A 19,699-nucleotide genomic window follows, 5' to 3' on the forward strand; every position below is an offset into this window, starting at 1 on the left:
AATTAGTTCTCATGAGGCACAGGGTCAAGACTGATTTGCTTATGGCTGGGTCTAAACTAGGGTGGTGTAGTGGACAAAACAACGATGGATTTAACCCAGATCTTTTGACTGGGGGAGAATGTTTGCATTGTCAGCATTCCGTCCATCATTTGTTTGCTGTAACACTTTCAACCTAAGTGGGATGGGTATGCCCAGACGTAGGTCCCTTGCTCACTGTGCCACTGGATTCAAGCTAGCCTAGCTGAAGAAGGGTGACATACCCTGAAACTGGTCCCAGGATGCTTGTTTCCGGTCCAGGGAGGACCTGGCCTGGCAGTTTAGTCTGGACTGTTCCCATGAGGCACAGGGTCAAGACTGATTTGCATATGGCTGGGTCCAAACTGGGGTGGAGTAGTGGACAAAAGAACGATGGATTTAACACAGATCTTTGGACTGGGGGAGAATGTTTGCATTGTCAGCATTCCGTCCATCATTTGTTTGCTGTAACACACTCTATAATTATACTTCATCAGGACTCCGACATCTTCAAATTCCTTCCAGCTGCATTTGGGCATCCGTTTCCTAAACTGTGATTTCCTATAAGGAAATTGCAATTTACGGATTTCTTAAATAGCTATTTTATAATGGCCAATGCAACACAGTAGAAATCGGACCGAAGGTAAACCTTTGATCAGGACCTAGCACTCAGCCTATCTGAACCACGCTCCATCATGGCTGGCCTAAAGTTTTGACTTTCTACTGGTCCAATGCAACCAGATAGTTGTGAGTAGTGCTTTTAAATTATTTTGCGCTAGAATGCACAATATTGTATTTAATTTTTAAAAATTCAAATCAACTGTTCCCTACAATGGATCTTTGGCATTTTGGTGTCATTTTAAAGATAAAAATATTCTCTACTGTTATATATTTCCTCCTAAGTTAAGTCTGACTACTTATTTGCAAGCTACCAGGGGTTAAGCAAGTATAAATTTATTGAGATATGAATGGACCTATTAGTGATTGTGGTATTATTACTAGCTGGAGGTGAATACCCGAACTTATTAATAATCAACTTTTCGTCATTCATTCCCAAACCAAGCACTCAAATCACAGGACGCTACAGTGCTACAATGACACTTTATGAACTGCAACTTCAAAAGAAAACAGAAATAAAGTACCAGTTAAATGGTACCTAGGCCCACGCAACAAAAAAATAGCCGGTATTTGCAGATATTATTTAAAAAAGCACAATGTGAACTATCTGTTTCACTGATGAGAGAGAGAATATTTTTAAGTGAAAGTAGACAATGTGCAGAGGCATTGTGCAGTCACTCAAAGTGAAGAGAGCCAATGGATAAAGTGGGCTGACCCACTGCCTCATGCTGCATTTTGTAGTGACAGATGCAAAGCGTGAACGACAAATAAACCAACCAATAAATCATGTCAGCTGACCAGAAGATGTTTTTCTTATACATATTATGAATGTATTTTTGGAAAAAGCAAAAGTCTGGGGAGACAGCTAAAGCTGTCTTGAAGGCCAGATCTAAAACTGAAGAGAAGTTTCCTGTGCTATTTTGGTTGTAAATTGGTCTGAAATGTCTGATGCATTAATATTAGATGCTTTATATTCAAGGTCATTCTAACATATTCTCTTTGTGAGTCAATTTGTTCTAATCTGGGCTTTAATAAGCGTTTTGCTTCTGTTTAAAAGTAGTATATTGCTCCATCTCTACAGTTTCCTCTGCTAATCCAAAAATCAAATGATATGGAACTCTACTGCATGCTTATTTTAATCGTTAATCTTAGGACTTTATAGAATCAATGTTTCACCATTTCTTGGAAATGTGAATGTCTGCACTTAATTCACATAAATAGTCAGTCGTACATAAATTACTGTCACGCTAAGGGGATGACTCTCTTTGTACTCATCTAGTTTCTGATTCCTTTACTGTGAAGGAGTCAAAATGGCTTGTTTTTAAGCGCTCCAGCTAGAATATTCACAATGCCTCGATTATACCCTGCCTTTATTTTCAGAATACTAAAGAGCAGCAGGTTTCACTGCACAATGAGAGGAAATGCAAATAAAAGACTTATCTACACGATGTGTGTTTAGGCAGTGAAAATATGCTACAATGGCGGTCCAATTGGAACGTTCAGTTGTTCCCAACCAGCACGATCGCTCTAAATAATGAATGGGACAGTAGGCAGAAGAAAAATTGCATCCAGACCGCTGCGGTTGAACGGTAAGAGGAAGGGCAGCCGAAAGCATCCACACAAGAAGGCTACCAAGTGTGGCTGCTTTCCTGGTGCAGCCTCCAAAAACATCTGACACACCCCGATGACACATCCCCTTGGCAATAAAAATATACAAATCCCAGGTCAAACCACATTACACACCTGACTTGATCCCTCCATTTTGACCCACCCACATAGCTAACCCCTTCCCTTCCCGGAATCCTTTGCACAACTCCAGAACTGAAGGGCCCAACCCCACAGCACAAAGAAAAGGCAAATCAGCACACATCACACCATCACAACCACACACACACAACACACATCAACACTACCACCATCACACTGCACGTCTCACCCATTTACACATCACACACCATGGCACAGAAGAAGATGCCCAAATCCACTGACAATGAGTTGTCAGTCATGGTAGATGAGATAAAATGTGGGAAAGGACAGTCAACAAAGTCAATGCAGTAGGGACCACCCGGCGCACCCTACGTGACTTCAAGAAGAGGTGGCATGACCTCAAGAGCAGGGTGAAAGAGCATGCCAAAAAGAACCAAGAGCTGGATCAGAGGACTGACGGTGGCCCTCCCATTCCAACACTAACATTCACCGGAAGGGAGGAGATGGTGCTTGCCATAATGCATCTAGAGAGTCTCACAGGAATACCAGAGTGAGTGGGTAGCCATCTTAACAGGGAGGGGTGTTTGTGGATAGACAGCCACCGCTACAGCTCCCACCAAACCCCTTGTCCCAAAGCTGAGCAGGATGGAGCACTGCCCACACCCACAACCATCTGGCAGCCATTGCATTGCACTCATCAAACTTAGAGGTAGGTAGCCATCTTAACAGGGAGGGTTGTTTGTGGATGGGAAGCCAGCACTACAACTCCCACACATCCCCCTTGTCCCACAGCTGAGCAGGATAGAGCATTCCCCACACCCACATTCATGTGGCAGCCATTGCATTGTACTCATCGAACATACAGGTAGGTAGCCATCTTAACAGGGAGAGTAGTAAATTATCTTATTGTATAGTAGTCAGTCCATGCACCCTGTCATCCTTCTAAACATGCATGACGCCATATGACCACACCAGCACTCACATGCCAGCCAACTTGGCATAGATTCAAAAGCCACTTCCAGTGTGCAGACAGCTAAGTGCATGTAACTGTCACATAAATATATATATGTATATTTTTTATAGTTACATATGTAGTTTACACAGCCATAATCCTACAACCTGGAGGCCTGTGACGTCTTTAGCAAATTTTCATAGTATGAAACACAGCCAACTAGCCGACATCCATGGGGCTCGGCGGCAACTCAAGATTTCGATACATTATCGTAGTACTACATGCAGCTAAGGTCTTGTTCACTAGCTCGTGCTTCTGTTGCATGTCTTATTGTAAACCTATAAACCATCAACAAGAACACCCCCCACCCTCCCTGCCATTGCTCGGTCACATATGCAAAATTGTTATACAATGCTATGCGGAGTCTTTGTTATTCGTATATGCGCACACTGCCCTTGTCCCTGTGGAATTCAGCAATCTCTCTGTTGCAACCATTCCCAATCCTTTCCATGGCACCCTTGTCCCTCCCATTACCCATGTCTGCAGTATACCTTAAAGTGGTGCCCAGATGGTCCGCTCCTCCCTTTCCAACCAGCTCTCCAATGGTCCCTATATGTCCATGGGCCTGGACCTAGTGCGCAACAATTCCCAATAATTTGTTAATTGATCCCTTCAGTACGTTGCTTCATGTATCCAACCCGCTATCCTGGGTGGGGTCTTTTTCTTCCAATGCAGAACTACTTGGCGCTTTTCCAACAACAGTAATATAGCTGAGAGCTTGCAGGTTCCCTTCAGAATTTCCAAAACAAAGCCTAGTGAAGCTAATTGTGGGGTCAGATTCAGCTGTATTCCCACGATATCTCCTATGTGTCCCAGTACTTCGACCCAATATTGGGCTATCATCCTACCATGCCATGCCAGATGTATGAATGTTGCGTCTTGAGCCCCACATCTCCAGCACCTTGTATCAGGCTGCAGGCCCATGCGGTGCATTTTTATCGGCGTTCGGTACGTTCAGTGGAAGAAGTTGAAATGTATGAGCCGGAGCCTGTAATTTGGCAACAGGTGTTCTAGCTGTGTGCAGCAGACTTGCCACTGCTTGTCGGTTATAGCATGGGCGAATTTTGCAAATTCGCAGTTCGCGAATTTGCGTATTCACGAACTCGCAATCCGCAAAATCTGCGAATTCGTGCGAATTTGTGAATTTGCTATTTTTGCCAGTTCGCGGGGTTTTGTACAAGTTCGGGAACGCGAACATACTTGTGTGGTCGCAACAGTCGCGACCATGTTGTTTCTACGTGTTGTTTCTATGTGTCACTGAATTTGTGCTTCAAGTCTGGCACCTGCTTCCTTAGCTGTAAGACCTTCCTGTTGCAGTTATTTTTTTTACAGGAGCATTGTGCCATACTTGTAACTATTCTCTGACCCTGCTTTGAGGGTCAGAGCAGGGTCAGAGAATAGTTGAAAGTAGGCAACTGAACTCTGGAGTGACCCCTCAGGAAGCACTACAGGGAATGGTTACAAATTAGTTTGAACTTTTGCACCTGCTAAGTGCTTTCAGTTTTCCAAAATGTGTTTTTCTTCCATTTCACGAGATTTGCGGGAAGCAAAATCAAACTTGCAATCCACAAATTCATGCAAATTTGCTGATTTCTCTTCTTTTTTGCATGTTCGGGCGGTTTTTCTTTTTTTTGCGTGTTTGGGTGGTTTTTTGCTTATTCGCGGGCAGCTTGCAGCGCACCGACCCCGAGGTTGCCCATGAGATCATGTACGGGTGCGGCCATCTTGTTTGCGTGACGTGTTTCCGTTTCCGGGCGCTCGTTGCGAGTTTGCGTCGTATGCGGCACGCGATTACGTATTCGTGGGGGTTTTTGCGTGCTCGCGGGGGAAATATCGCGTGAACTTACCCACGCGGTCCTCTATGGGCGCGGCCATCTTGTTTTTCATTCACTGCTATGGTTTTGGGCATGCTACCTTTCTATCCACCTTACATCTTTGCAATCCTATGTTTTTCTGAACTTTTTCTTTTTGCTTATTAATTCTCTTTTCAATTTCCTACATCTATATTTTGTGTTTTTTTTTAACTTTTTGTTACTTTATTAACTACTTTATTTCTTTTGCTCTCTCTCTTATTTTTTTTCACACCTATTCTTCTTTCCTTCTTCTTGTGCCCAGGACCATGGCTAAGGGAGGCTACAAGGGCAAAGGGAAGGGCCCAGCCCCACGTACCCGGCTCCCTTGCGGGCGTTGGAGGGGGGAGGAAGTGAAGCCCAGGGAGATCTTTTCTGCGGTGGAGGTGGCCGCCTTGCTGGTTTTTGTCCAGGTCCACCTCCCTAAGACCGTGGCAGCAGGTGGGCGGATTGCTTCCGGTTACGGCCTCCGGGAGCGTCGCCAGCTGTTGGAGAAGGTGTGCCGGGTCATGTATAAGGAGTCTGGGCTCCGGCGCACCTACCACCAAACACACCGGTGGACTGACATCTTGGACCGGGAGCATGACATGCTCGACCTGCTTGGTGTGGAGATCCCTGGGCTTGGTAAGTAGCTATTTAATAACTACTTTTTTCCTTCTGCTCTGTTATATTGCTAATCATTTTTTTTCCTGAAGAGTACGAATGCTGCTGATTAGATTACATTGCAGGTAAATTAATGTTTAAATAGCTTCTGTCGTTGCAGGTGCTCGCCTGGTTATTGGCGTTGCTACTATGCTTACTTGTTTGCAACTTTTTAGTCATTTGAGAGCATTACTACGTAATGCTAGAGACAGTAGACTCAAGTCTAGTCCTTCTTTGTACTCCTGCTGCTGCCACTTTGAAGAGATAGTGGTGGATTGATACGTTGAGTATACTATTTATTACTTGTTCTAGGACATTTCTTAGTGGTCTGCAATCATGATGATGGACTGTGTCTGTCACGCGACGTCTCGTGCTGCTGAGTGATGGCAGTCGTAGTAGAACCTTTTTGTTGTTGATGTAGTTAGTGAATTACATAACTTTCCTATTAGACGGTCTGCGAATCCTGCAATACTGTACTACTATCCTCTTAGTTGACCAGATCAGATGCAATTGATGTTAATTTGTTTCCCCAACATAATTTTAGATTGAGTACAAAGAAATCAAATATTTCCCAAAAAACAATCATCCATGTTGTGTTTCTTTATTTCATGATCACCAGCAACTCCCAGGGGCAAGGCGACGGCGGCGACAGAGACTCCGGTGGCAGAAGTTGGACAGGAGCAGTCCCTTCCAGGCTCTTCTGCTGGCCCCAGTAAGTTGTCTTATTGTTATCTTAATACTTATACTTCCCTAACTTTTACAGCTCCTATTTATTATAAACTGGTTCCTAATAATTCTATGTTTTACACAATAGTCTTGGATCTTCTTCTAATGTAGACTACTTTCTACATTCTTATCCTGCCTCTACCATCACTCTCTGTGCTACTACTATTTACAATTATGAGTCGGTCTGTGAAGGTAGCTAAGCTTGCCCATTCGGCAAACGGTGTGAAACAAAACTCTGATACAGCAATAGCTCTAGGCACTGAGTGTAGTCCTCTGGGTTGCCCTTGCTGTCTATTCCAGTCTTCTTAATGTAAGTGCTTTGACAATTTGCAACAACAAAATGTAATTGTTTACACCAAGTAAAAGGTAGCAGTGTCCTTTTTCATTTAAGAGGAGCACATCCCATACCGCTAGTGTTTCAGGGACTATTCTGCAGACAAAGAAGTATGGACAAGATGGCAGGTGCAGTTCCTCTTTCGACATACCTCAGTCCGAACAGAAGTTGAACCCCCAATCCCCTGACCAACTATCTAGAATGTCTGACCAATGATTTTTACGACCCAGAAGAACAGAAGAAGACTACCTCCGAGTCCCGACCTATCTGAGTCACGGAAACATGACTGCCAAGTGCAGTAGTTCAAACCTTTCGCTCACTCACTCGTAAACAGAAACCACGCAGTGTTTGTTAGTTTTAAAGTTTTATTTTCAATTAAGAAATGAAACACTATTTCTTTATTTTTAATAGCGTAGTATTCTGTTGCAACAACATTCCCATGAATGAAATTAGTATGACTCAAAATTAATAATAGTTAACAGACACATGAAATTATCAGAATAACTGTGCAGGAGCCCCCACCTTCTTTAAAGTACTTAAAGTACTGCTGGTGATGACTTACTAGTAGTTGGAGAATTGTCTGGCAGAAGTGCAATGGAATCTTCTTTCTGTAATGAGAAAAATGGTGCCTGTTAAGCAAGCATTCATCAGTTGTCATATGAAACAAGTGTAGCATTTAATGGAATAAGCATATAAAAGGTTAACACCCTCCCCAAAACCGTTACTTTTTTTCAATCCCAGTAATAAAAAAAATGTGTTATGTAACATTTTCTTCCGTTACGAGACAAAATAGGGGGTTGTTTATGGCATCTGAAAATATGATATGTTTTTCCTAGACGTCACAACATCTGATGCGGCACAGATGACAACCAGTGCCGGGGCCAGCAGTGCGGAGGGGTCCACTCAGGATGCGGCGGCGCCAACAGGAGGAGCTGGGGGGGAAGACTCAGCGGCGCCGGACAGTGATAAGTTTTTATACTCCTTACTTATTGAATTTTTTTTTAGTAGCCAGAGTGTATGATGTACTGTACAGTAGTACACAGTACACTAGTATAAGTGCACTGTACTGTCAAGAACATTTACTAATTTAGAACTACTTTTTTGGCTATCACGGAGAAGACAGTCAACCTTGACTTTTATTAGCGTTAGCTGCAGTACTTCTCTGGTAATCAATGGCCCCCTCTATTTCACTTCAACTCAGCAGGCAAATTTTTATTGTGATTTGTGAAGCCGAGTCATATCAGATGAAGTTTAGGGATGTGAAGAACGAAAAGTTAAAGAAGGGTGAAACGAAGGACGAGCGAGTCTTAATATTTATGACTGTAAAGAATGGTTTTGTTGAATGCAATTCAACATAAGAAGACAGCGCTTTCCAAAATATAATGAAAAGGGTGTTAGTTGGTTTTTGACAAAAATTAATTTTGGTACATTTGAGACATCAAGAAGAATCATAGACGTACTTTCGAAGCTTGGATGTTATCTTCTTTATCCTCCTCTTCGATAGCAGAGGTGTATGATGTAGTAGAGAAGACGCTGAGTGGAAGAAGTATGGCCAGTGGCAGTTCCACCCCTATAGAAAAGTAAGACATTCAGATCCCCACTTGCATGTACTGTTTAAAGTACTGCGAGTCTGCATCATCATGGCCTGTGTCTGTATTTCTTGGGTGAAAGCAGAGTGCGCTGCCATTATGGCGGCGAGCACAAGTTCACGTACCAGTGATTTAGTTTGCAACCCAAGAAAAAAAAAGTAAAAAAAGGTCTTTTTTTAGTACTCTCTGACTATGTATGTAGTAGTGAGTCCACCCATAGTGCTGCTAGTGGAATTCCTGAAACTCCCAGTAATGTCACAGGCTTACAAAGACGGCGGAAAGATACATGCCAAAATGTTATACTGTTACAACAGGTATCTGTGCATACATCGCCTTTTACAGAGTAAATGCTGTAGGTAATCAAACAACACAACCAATAGACAAACAATGTGGAAGTAGTCTTGATAGAAGTCTTGATAGAAGTTTTTCTTCAATTCAGATTTTATCCACCACGCCCAGCCAACACGTGTTTCGTCAGGGCTAGTAGCCCAAGACTTCATCAGGGCTCCCGGGGGCAGCGGTTCCAAAGCTATTGCCACAATGGCTAGGTGCTCTCAGCCGCTTCCAATTCCGACCCGGCTACCGGGTATTGTGGAGGTTCTCGCTGATTCGTCTCAGCTTTACAGCGTCTCTGCGTGTAAACTGTAAATGACTTCCGCATTTACACGCGGAGACGCTGGAAAGCAGTACGGCTTAACCTCCTATGGTGTGTCGCATCTTTGGTATTAACCATCACACGGATGGCTGAGACGAATCAGCGAGAACCTCGACAGTACCAGGTAGCCGTGTCGGAATTAGAACCGGCTGAGAGCACCTAGCCATTGCAGCTAGGCCCTAACTCCCCTCTGCCACCATGGATTTGCTTCAAACCTCTTGCAATCAAAGGTATCAATTCCCAGCAGTGCTCCCAGACCCCGAAACCCACCCACAAACACCAGGAAGCCCCCCAAACAGGCCCCCAAAAACATGATAGTGAGCAAAAAGGCAAAAACTTTTTCAAGTCTGATTTTCGCCAAACCACTTTTATGCGGTATTAGACCTTCCCAGCAATGGCCCCAGAGCCGTCAACTCACCCGCAAAGAAGTAGAACACCCCCACAAGTGCAGAGTCTTTCTTCATTGGGCGTAATCCAGCCCTCTGCTTTGAGGGAAATAGGAGTCTGGAGGAGGAGGATAGAGGAGCATGTTCTTGTGAACTTGTGAACATGAGGAATGCAGACTGCGGCACCTTCAAATCAATAAGCAAATAAGTGAAGACAGTTCTGCTGATGGGCTTGTTTTTGTGATTAGGTGATTAAAGTTTTTATTTATATTGATTTTGCAAAACAAAGAAAGACATACACACAGGAATAAAAGTGAATAAGGACGAAAAAGAAAGTTATTGATTCATTGGCTCATTTTCAGGGCTCGGTGTCAGGGAAGAAGAGTTCGTCCTCATACTCTGTGAATTCAGGCGGGAGTAGGTCTCTTAACAGAGAAGAAATTCCCTCATCTAAGTTGGTGTCCTCCTCGTCTTCTTCCGGCGTGTATTCTTGTACTTTGTAATCTGGTGGTATGAGGTGCTGATTCATCTTGATCATTGTTAACCTCTCCACATTTTTGGGCGAGAGGTGGGTCCTTTGCAAGTTACAATGCCACCAGCAGCACTGAAAACACGTTCAGAAGACACGCTTGCGAGTGGGCAAGACAAGTAGTTTATAGCCAGGTTGGAGATCTCTGGCCACAATTCTTTTTTCCCACGCCAATACACCAATGGGTCATCATGAACATAGACCTCTGTTGAGTCATTCAGATAGTCCTGCACCATCGACTCAAGGTTCTCCACGGTTCCTCCACTTTGCTTACTTTTTGCTGGGACCTTTTGAGAAGCAAACCCAAGCTGAGTTAGCCAATCCTCTTCTTCACACAATGTTACTGTTGCGTCTGGTGCAGATGATCCGGTTGCTGGTGTCTTTAACGGCTGAGAGGTCACTTCTGCCACAGCCACAGCTGCAGAAGTGGATTCTTTTGACTCCGGATGGCCTGCTGATGCTGATGTACTGCCTTTTCCTTCAATTTTCTGCCGTTCTCTTTCAAACCTCATGGCTGACAGAGCTAGCCAACGTTTGTACTTTAAAACTTCTGCGTCACCAAAAGGAAAGAATGCTCTGCCTGCCAGTGCCTTTTTGTAGCGTGGATCCAGAATAGTAGCACAAATGTAATGCTGTTCTGTGTGGATCTTTTGAAGACGTTCATCGCAAAGTAGGTGCTGTAATAATTTTTCCGCGAAATCAAAAGCTATTTGCTTTTCTTCATCTTTTTGAAACATAGAAGACATTGCCTTCAGTTGGTGCTCTAGCATGCGCAACAATGGGATAGCTTTTCCCAAACTACAGTCCTCCTTGCTGACTGCATGCGTGAAGACCTCAAAAGGACAAAGCATGTCTGTCAGGCTTTTAACTAGCTCCCATTGCTCCGCATCTAGCCTCAGGTCCTTCATAGCTGTACCCAATGTAAAGAAATACTGATCGACTACCGTAAACTGCTCATACAGACGCTCAAGCATGTAGAAGGTTGAGTATCAACGTGTTGCCACCTCCTGGATGAGTGCTTTCACTGGCAGTCGACGTTCATGTAGCAGGCCCCTCAGATGCTTCCGGGCCTTAAAAGAATGGCTGAAATGTGTGCACATTCTTCGGCAGATGGTCAGTAACTCGCACACTGGACTTTCTTCACTCAAGAATTTTTTAACAACCAGGTTTATACAGTGCGCCAAACACGGCACTCTGAAATATTTACCCATATCCGTGGCCTTAAGTACAATGGCGCCATTATCCGTGGAAACATAACCAATCTTGCGTGTTTTTGGGGACAGCCATTGAAAGACCTTTGTGTTAAACTCCTGCAAAATGTTTTCTTCTGTATGACTTGTCTCCATGCCAAACATGGCTAGTGTTGCATGTTTCCGAGCAGCTTTAAAAACGTTGTCCGGGTCAACACCTGCCCTTAGCTTTGCTGTAACTCCTGAAAAAGAGACCCAGTGTGCAGTGATGCAAATGTAATCAGTGCCTGCGCCACTGGTCCACATGTCTGTTGTCAGATGCATAGTGTGAACAGCACTCTTCTGCAAGGCTGCCCCAATCACCTCCTGCACATTTGCATATAGTGCTGGAACCGCAACTCTGGCAAAATAGAACCGGCTAGGAACCCTTCATTTAGGGCTGAGCGTTGCCACTAATTCACGAAAACCAACCCCTTCCACTAAAGAAAAAGGGAGAAGGTCCGGAGCTAGCATTTTAGCCAGCTTAGTGTTATACAGATGCGTCATTGGGTGGTTGTGTTCAAATGGCGCTTCTGAAACCAACATGCTTCTAATGGTGGGCTGGACCATGATTTTACGGGATGATGATGATGACTTCTTCGACCCAGTTACGCTTGGTGATGATGAACTTTTTCGCATTGGTGTCTCACTCTCTCCCACACTCTTAGTGTGGCTCACAGGGGGTGTGCTGCTGACAGGGGTACTGGGTGTAAGTGAAGAAATGTTTGACGCTTCTTCCTCCTCGTCATCATCAGATGAAACATCAACGAATACAGTTTGTTGACTTCCAATTCGGGCTTCCTTGATCTCCTTTAGGTGCGCATACCATTGGACAGTGTGCTGTCTCTCAAGATGACCTCTCTGGCCTCCGGTACCATAGTTGGTACCAAGCTTACCACGACTCACTGCAAGCTTACAAATGCTACAAAAGGCTATGGTTTCCCTTGTTGTGCAAACACTAAAGAAGTCCCAAACTGCGGACTTCAAATGTCTGTGGGGGGGCGGAGGAGGCGATACTGGTCATGCTGCTAATGCCAGATGAAGTGGAGGATGTGTGTTGCCGAACTTTACTACGTTGTGCACTTGCACCACCACTAATTGATGTCGAGGTGGATGGAGGTCCCTTCTGGCGAGAAAAAAAAAATGGAAGCGGTAGGTGGTGGTGTACTAGTTAACTCCAATGACGGTGGTCCCATTGCCTCCTCGTCAACAACATCACGCTCAGCAGATTTTCAGGCTAGGGTAAAAATGTCTGTTTGCTGCATGCCCGCTGAGGCTGGAGTGGCATGTATGATGACTGCGTCGTCGTCGTGAGAGTCTTCATCAGCAGGAGTAGTATACGCCACTTCTTCTTCAGCACCACACTCCATAAGTACGAGAGTTTCGGGGACCTTCCTTTTATGCTTAGCTACCTTTGTCAGATCATGGTGTGCCTAACTCTCAGACGGCAGTGGTGGTTCCCAAGTTGGATCCATATCATCAGAAGAAAGGGGGCTTGAAGAAGATGTAGACACCATCCTTGATCTTTTCCTTGCTAGGGATGTGGAAGGCAATAAATGATCAGGAGGAGTGGCTTCCTCAAATGATACCTCGGCTTGAATGTCGATTTCCTGATGTGCCCCAACTTCGGGAGGAACAACTATTGTGGGCACTTGTGCCCCTCCATGCACCTCTGCTTGCTCATCTCCTTGCGCTGCCTCTCCTTCTGATGGCGCGCTCTATCACTTCCACATGTACTTGGGCTTGTACTTGCACATGTGGTTGTTGTTGCGGCTGTGGTTGTTGAACACTCGTCAGATGAGTTACAACAACATGTGTTGATTGAGGGACATTGCTGCTACTTTCTTGCGATGAGCCAACTTCACTGGTCAATGGTGATTGAACAACTAGACGAAGTGCCTCTGCAGCCCTCAAGGGCTTGGACTTAAGTTGGCGTGGTGGTGGTGTGCACTGAGCCCAATGGAGCGGGGGTGCTGCTCCCAGCTTGGTCCCCAGTAGATCCTGCTGCTGCTGCAGGCTGACTGTTTTTTGTATTCCCAAAAAATGTGGCGTGCGGCACACCAGTCTCCTTGGTAACTTGCTTCTTCTGCTCCTTACTGGCAACTTTCTTGCTAGAGGAGCTACGGGGAACTTTTTTTGGGGCCATCTTCATTCGGTATCAGAACAGCAGGCAGCAGTTGCACGAGTTGCAGAGTTGTCTTGTCTGTGGCCACACGTAACGTCGTATGACGTATTCCTGCACACACCGCTGCAGGACTTCTTCCTGGCACTGGTGGTTCTCTTGTGCACCTAAAAGCAATGGAAGACAGAGGAACATCAGTTATACACCCCAAAAAGTCGAAAAACACATCAAAATCAGCACAATCCCATGCCATCCATGCCCTCAATGATGTTTAAATTCAAGACACCCCAGAGAAAGTCTAGATCCATGCACCACTGAGTACCCCTGGGCATAATGGATGAAAGTTAGGCAAAATGGGTGCAGGCCTGAGAATGATGCCTGCCTTCAAAATGGCCCCTTGCCCCCAGCACATGGCCAGGGCCTGCCTGTACCAGCACTCAAAATGGCCCCCACCCACATGGCCAGTCCCAACAACACCCCCAAAAAGTTGAAAAACACATACAAATCACCACAATCCCATGCCATCCATGCCCTCCATGATGTTTACAATAAAGAGACCCCACAGAAAGACTCAGTCCATGCACCACTCACTACCCCTGGGCAAAAGGCCCCAACAGCAGCCAAAGAAATCGAAAAACACACAAAAATCAGCACAATCCGATGCCATCCATGCCCTCAATGATGTTTAAATTCAAGACACCCTACAAAAAGACTAGGCCAATGCACCACTCACTACCCCTGGGCAAAAGGCCCCAACAGCAGCCAAAAAAATCGAATAACACACATAAATCAGCACAATTCCATGCCATCCATGCCTTCAATGATGTTTAAATACAAGACACCCCACAGAAAGTCTAGGCCCATGCACCACTGAGTACCCCTGGGCATAAGGGATGAAAGCTAGGCAAAATGGGTGCAGGCCTGAGAACACTGCATGCCTTCAAAATGGCCCCTTGCCCCCAGCACATGGCCAGGCCCTGCCTGTACCAGCACTCAAAATGGCCCTCACCCACATGGCCAGTCCCCATCAACACCCCAAAAAATCGAAAAACACACAAACATCAGCACAATCCAATGCCATCCATGCCCTCCATGATGTTTACATTAAAGAGACCCAACAGAAAGACTCAGTCCATGCACCACTCACTACACCTGGGCAAAAGGCCCCAACAGCAGCCAAATAAATAAAAAAACACACAAAAATCAGCACAATCCCATGCCATTCATGCCCTCAATGATGTTTAAATTCAAGAAACCCCACAGAAAGACTAGGCCCATGCACCACTCACTACCCCTGGGCATAAAGGATGCAAGCTAGGCAAAATGGGTGCAGGCCTAAGAACACTGCCTGCCTTCAAAATGGCCCCTTGCCCCCCAGCACATGGCCAGGGCCTGCCTGTACCAGCACTCAAAATGGCCCCCACCCACATGGCCAGTCCCCAACAGCAGCCCAAAAAATCGAAAAACACACTAAAATCAGCACAATCCCATGCCACCCATGCCCTCCATGATGTTTACATTAAAGAGACCCCACAGAAAGACTCAGTCCATGCACCACTCACTATCCCTGGGCAAAAGGCCCCAACAGCAGCCAAAAAAATCGAAAAACACACAAAAATCAGCACAATCCCATGCCATCCATGCCCTCAATGATGTTTAAATTCAAGACACCCCACAGAAAGAATAGGCCCATGCACCACTCACTACCCCTGGGCAAAAGGCCCCAACAGCAGCTAAAGAAATCGAAAAACACACAAAAATCAGCACAATCCCATGCCATCCATGCCCTCAATGGTGTTTAAATTCAAGACACCCCACAGAAAGAATAGGCCCATGCACCACTCACTACCCCTGGGCAAAAGGCCCCAACAGCAGCTAAAGAAATCGAAAAACACACAAAAATCAGCACAATCCCATGCCATCCATGCCCTCAATGGTGTTTAAACTCAAGACACCGCACAGAAAGTCTAGGCCCATGCACCACTGAGTACCCCTGGGCATAAGGGATGCAAGCTAGGCAAAATGGGTGCAGGTCTGAGAACACTGCATGCCTTCAAAATGGCCCCCTGCCCCCCAGCACATGGTCAGGCCCTGCCTGTACCAGCACTCAAAATTGCCCCACCCACATGGCCAGTCCCCATCAACACCCCAAAAAATCAAAAAACACACAAAAATCAGCACAATCCTATGCCATCCATGCCCTCCATGATGTTTACATTAAAGAGACCCCACAGAAAGACTCAGTCCATGCACCACTCACTACCCTTGGGAAAAAGGCCCCAACATCAGCCAAATAAATCGAAAAACACACAAAAATCAGCACAATCCCATGCCATCCATACCCTCAATAATGTTTAAATTCAAGACACCCCACAGAAAGACTAGGCCCATGCACCACTCACTACCCCTGTGCATAAAGGATGAAAGCTAGGCAAAAAGGGTGCAGGCCTGAGAACACTGCCTTCCTTCAAAATGGCCCCTTGCCCCCCAGCACATGGCCAGGGCCTGCCTGTACCAGCACTCAAAATGGCCCCCACCCACATGGCCAGTCCCCAACAGCAGCCCAAAAAATCGAAAAACACAAAAAAATCAGCACAATCCCATGCCATCCATGCCCTCCATGATGTTTACATTAAAGAGACCCCACAGAAAGACTCAGTCCATGCACCACTCACTACACCTGGGCAAAAGGCCCCAACAGCAGCCAAGAAAATCAAAAAACACACAAAAATCAGCACAATCCCATGCCATCCATGCCCTCCATGATGTTTACATTAAAGAGACCCCACAGAAAGACTCAGTCCACGCACCACTCACTATCCCTGGGCAAAAGGCCCCAACAGCAGCCAAATAAATAAAAAAACTCACAAAAATCCGCACAATCCCATGCCATCCATTCCCTCAATGATGTTTAAATTCAAGACACCCCACAGAATGATTAGGCCCATGCACCACTGAGTACCCCTGGGCATAAGGATGCAAGCTAGGCAAAATGGGTGCAGGCCTGAGAGCACTACATGCCTTCAAAATGGCCCCTTGCCCCCCAGCACATAGCCAGGCCCTGCCTGTACCAGCACTCAAAATGGCCCCCACCCACATGGCCAGTCCCCATCAACAGCCCAAAAAATCGAAAAACACACAAAAATCTGCACAATCCCATGCCATCCATGCCCTCCATGATGTTTACATTAAAGAGACCCCACAGAAAGACTCAGTCCATGCACCACTCACTACCCCTGGGCAAAAGGCCCCAACAGCAGCCAAATAAATCGAAAAACACACAAAAATCCGCACAATCCCATGCCATCCATGCCCTCAATGATGTTTAAATTCAAAACACCCCACAGAAAGTCTAGGCCCATGCACCACTCACTACCCCTGGGCAAAAGGCCCCAACAGCAGCCAAAAAAATCGAAAAACACACAAAAATCAGCACAATCCCATGCCATCCATGCCTTCAATGATGTTTAAATTCAAAACACCCCACAGAAAGTCTAAGCCCATGCACCACTGAGTACCCCTGGGCATAAGGGATGAAAGCTAGGCAAAATGGGTGCAGGCCTGAGAACACTGCATGCCTTCAAAATGGCCCCTTGCCCCCAGCACATGGCCAGGCCCTGCCTGTACCAGCACTCAAAATGGCCCCCACCCACATGGCCAGTCCCCATCAACACCCCAAAAAATCGAAAACAACACACAAATCAGCACAATCCCATGCCATCCATGCCCTCCATGATGTTTACATTAAAGAGACCCCACAGAAAGACTCAGTCCATGCACCACTCACTACCCCTGGGCAAAAGGCCACAACAGCAGCCAAATAAATCGAAAAACACCCAAAAATCAGCACAATCCCATGCCATCCATGCCCTCAATGATGTTTAAATTCAAGACACCCCACAGAAAGTCTAGGCCCATGCACCACTCACTACCCCTGGGCATAAAGTATGAAAGATAGGCAAAAATGGCCCCCACCCACATGGCCAGTCCCCAACAGCAGCCAAAAAAATCGAAAAACACACAAAAATCAGCACAATCCCATGCCATCCATGCCCTCCATGATGTTTACATTAAAGAGGTCCCACAGAAAGACTCAGTCCATGCACCACTCACTATCCCTGGGCAAAAGGCCACAACAGCAGCCAAAAAAAATCGAAAACACACAAAAATCAGCACAATCCCATGCCATCCATGCCCACAATGATGTTTAAATTCAAGACACCCCACAGAAAGACTAGGCCCATGCACCACTCACTACCACTGGGCAAAAGGACCCAACAGCAGCCAAACAAAATCGAAAAACACACAAAAATCAGCACAATCCATGCCATCCATGCCCTCAATGATGTTTAAATTCAAGACACCCCACAGAAAGTCTAGGCCCATGCACCACTGAGTACCCCTGGGTGTAAGGGATGCAAGCTAGGCAAAATGGGTGCAGGCCTGAGAACACTGCATGCCTTCAAAATGGCCCCTTGCCCCCCAGCACATGGCCAGGCCCTTCCTGTACCAGCACTCAAAATGGCCCCCACCCACATGGCCAGTCTCCATCAACACCCCAAAAAATTGAAAAACACACAAAAATCAGCACAATCCCATGCCATCCATGCCCTCCATGATGTTTACATTAAAGAGACCCCACAGAAAGACTCAGTCCATGCACCACTCACTACCCCTGGGCAAAAGGCCCCAACAGCAGCCAAATAAATCGAAAAACACACAAAAATCAGCACAGTCCCATGCCATCCATGCCCTCAACGATGTTTAAATTCAAGACACCCCACAGAAAGATTAGGCCCATGTACCACTCACTACCCCTGGGCATAAAGGATGAAAGCTAGGCAAAATGGGTGCAGGCCTGAGAACACTGCCTGCCTTCAAAATGGCCCCTTGCCCCCCAGCACATGGCCAGGGCCTGCCTGTACCAGCACTCAAAATGGCCCCCACCCACATGGCCAGTCCCCAACAGCAGCCAAAAAAATTGAAAAACACGCAAAAATCAGCACAATCCCATGCCATCCATACCCTCCATGATGTTTACATTAAAGAGACCCCACAAAAAAACTCAGTCTATGCACCACTCACTACCCCTGGGCAAAAGGCCCCAACAACAGCCCAAAAATCGAAAATTCCAAAATTGTAGTTGCAGCAACTGTAATGCCCCAAACAAACTTACTTGTGAAATTTCTAATCCAAAAGTGATCCAAAGAAAGTCAAAAAGGCCTCAAATCTAAATATCCAGCAGCATCCACAAAAAGTTATCCTTCAGGTCAAGATCCAAATGAAAGTGACCAGCACATGAAGAAAGCACTGGGAGGAGCCTGCTGAACAGGAACAGGAAGTTGGAGACTGTGGGGCATTTCCTTCCTCCCACCCCCCCACCCCCGAAATGGACTCCTTGTAAAACAAGCATTTGCAATGCAATAGGTCTCGCAGCATTAAAGTTTGAGTTACTGGCATTGTAAATGACAATGCTTTGCATATTTTTTTTTCTTTAATTTGCAATTGGTATATAAACATTATTTGTGAATGGTTAGCTGTTGCTTATGCGAGTTAGTGTTAGTGTTTTCTGACTCTAGAGCAAGCTGTGATGGCGGACCCATTACCGTGCGCTGTCACTGTGCCCCTGTTCCATCCTCCCTGTACGTATATCAGGGTGTCTTTGCGTCTGCCAGAGCATGTCGGTATATCAACACGAGTGTCCGTTAGCGTCTCCTGTGTCGCTATCTACGGTCTCTGAATGAGCCTATCTCTTCCTGCCGCAGTACAATTTCAGTGTTGCCTGTTAATACTTTGTCACACTGTTCTGTGCTCGTGCCTGTTAAACGCCCTGTGACAGTGTCTCCTTCACACAGTGCTGTCCTTGATACCCGTCATTACACTGTGAGTGTCTCATTGCCCAGTTTCAGCTAGTTAGGACAAAAAGCATGAAATAGTCACAGCAGGGTCTCCCTATAGTGTGCTGTCTCCCGACTCCCTGTAGTGTGCTGTCTCCGTAGTGTGCTGTCTCCGTAGTGTGCGGTCTCCCTCTAGTGTGCTGTCTCCCTCTGGTGTGCTGTCTCCCTCTGGTGTGCTGTCGCCCTATAGTGTGCCGTCTCCCTATAGTGTGCTGTCTCCTCTCCTAGAGTGTAGTCAGTTTTCCGTGCCCAAGTGTAAGTGAATGTCGGCCACTTGACTCAATGCCTTGCCATCCTAATGCACATAAGTGTATCCCTAATTGAACATGTCAGTGTCTCATCTCCATTCTGTCAGTTTCCAATGTCCCAGTGTACTGCATGCGACTCC

The sequence above is a fragment of the Lissotriton vulgaris genome, chromosome 10 (assembly GCF_964263255.1).
Source record: "Lissotriton vulgaris chromosome 10, aLisVul1.2, whole genome shotgun sequence".
NCBI lineage: Eukaryota > Metazoa > Chordata > Amphibia > Caudata > Salamandridae > Lissotriton > Lissotriton vulgaris.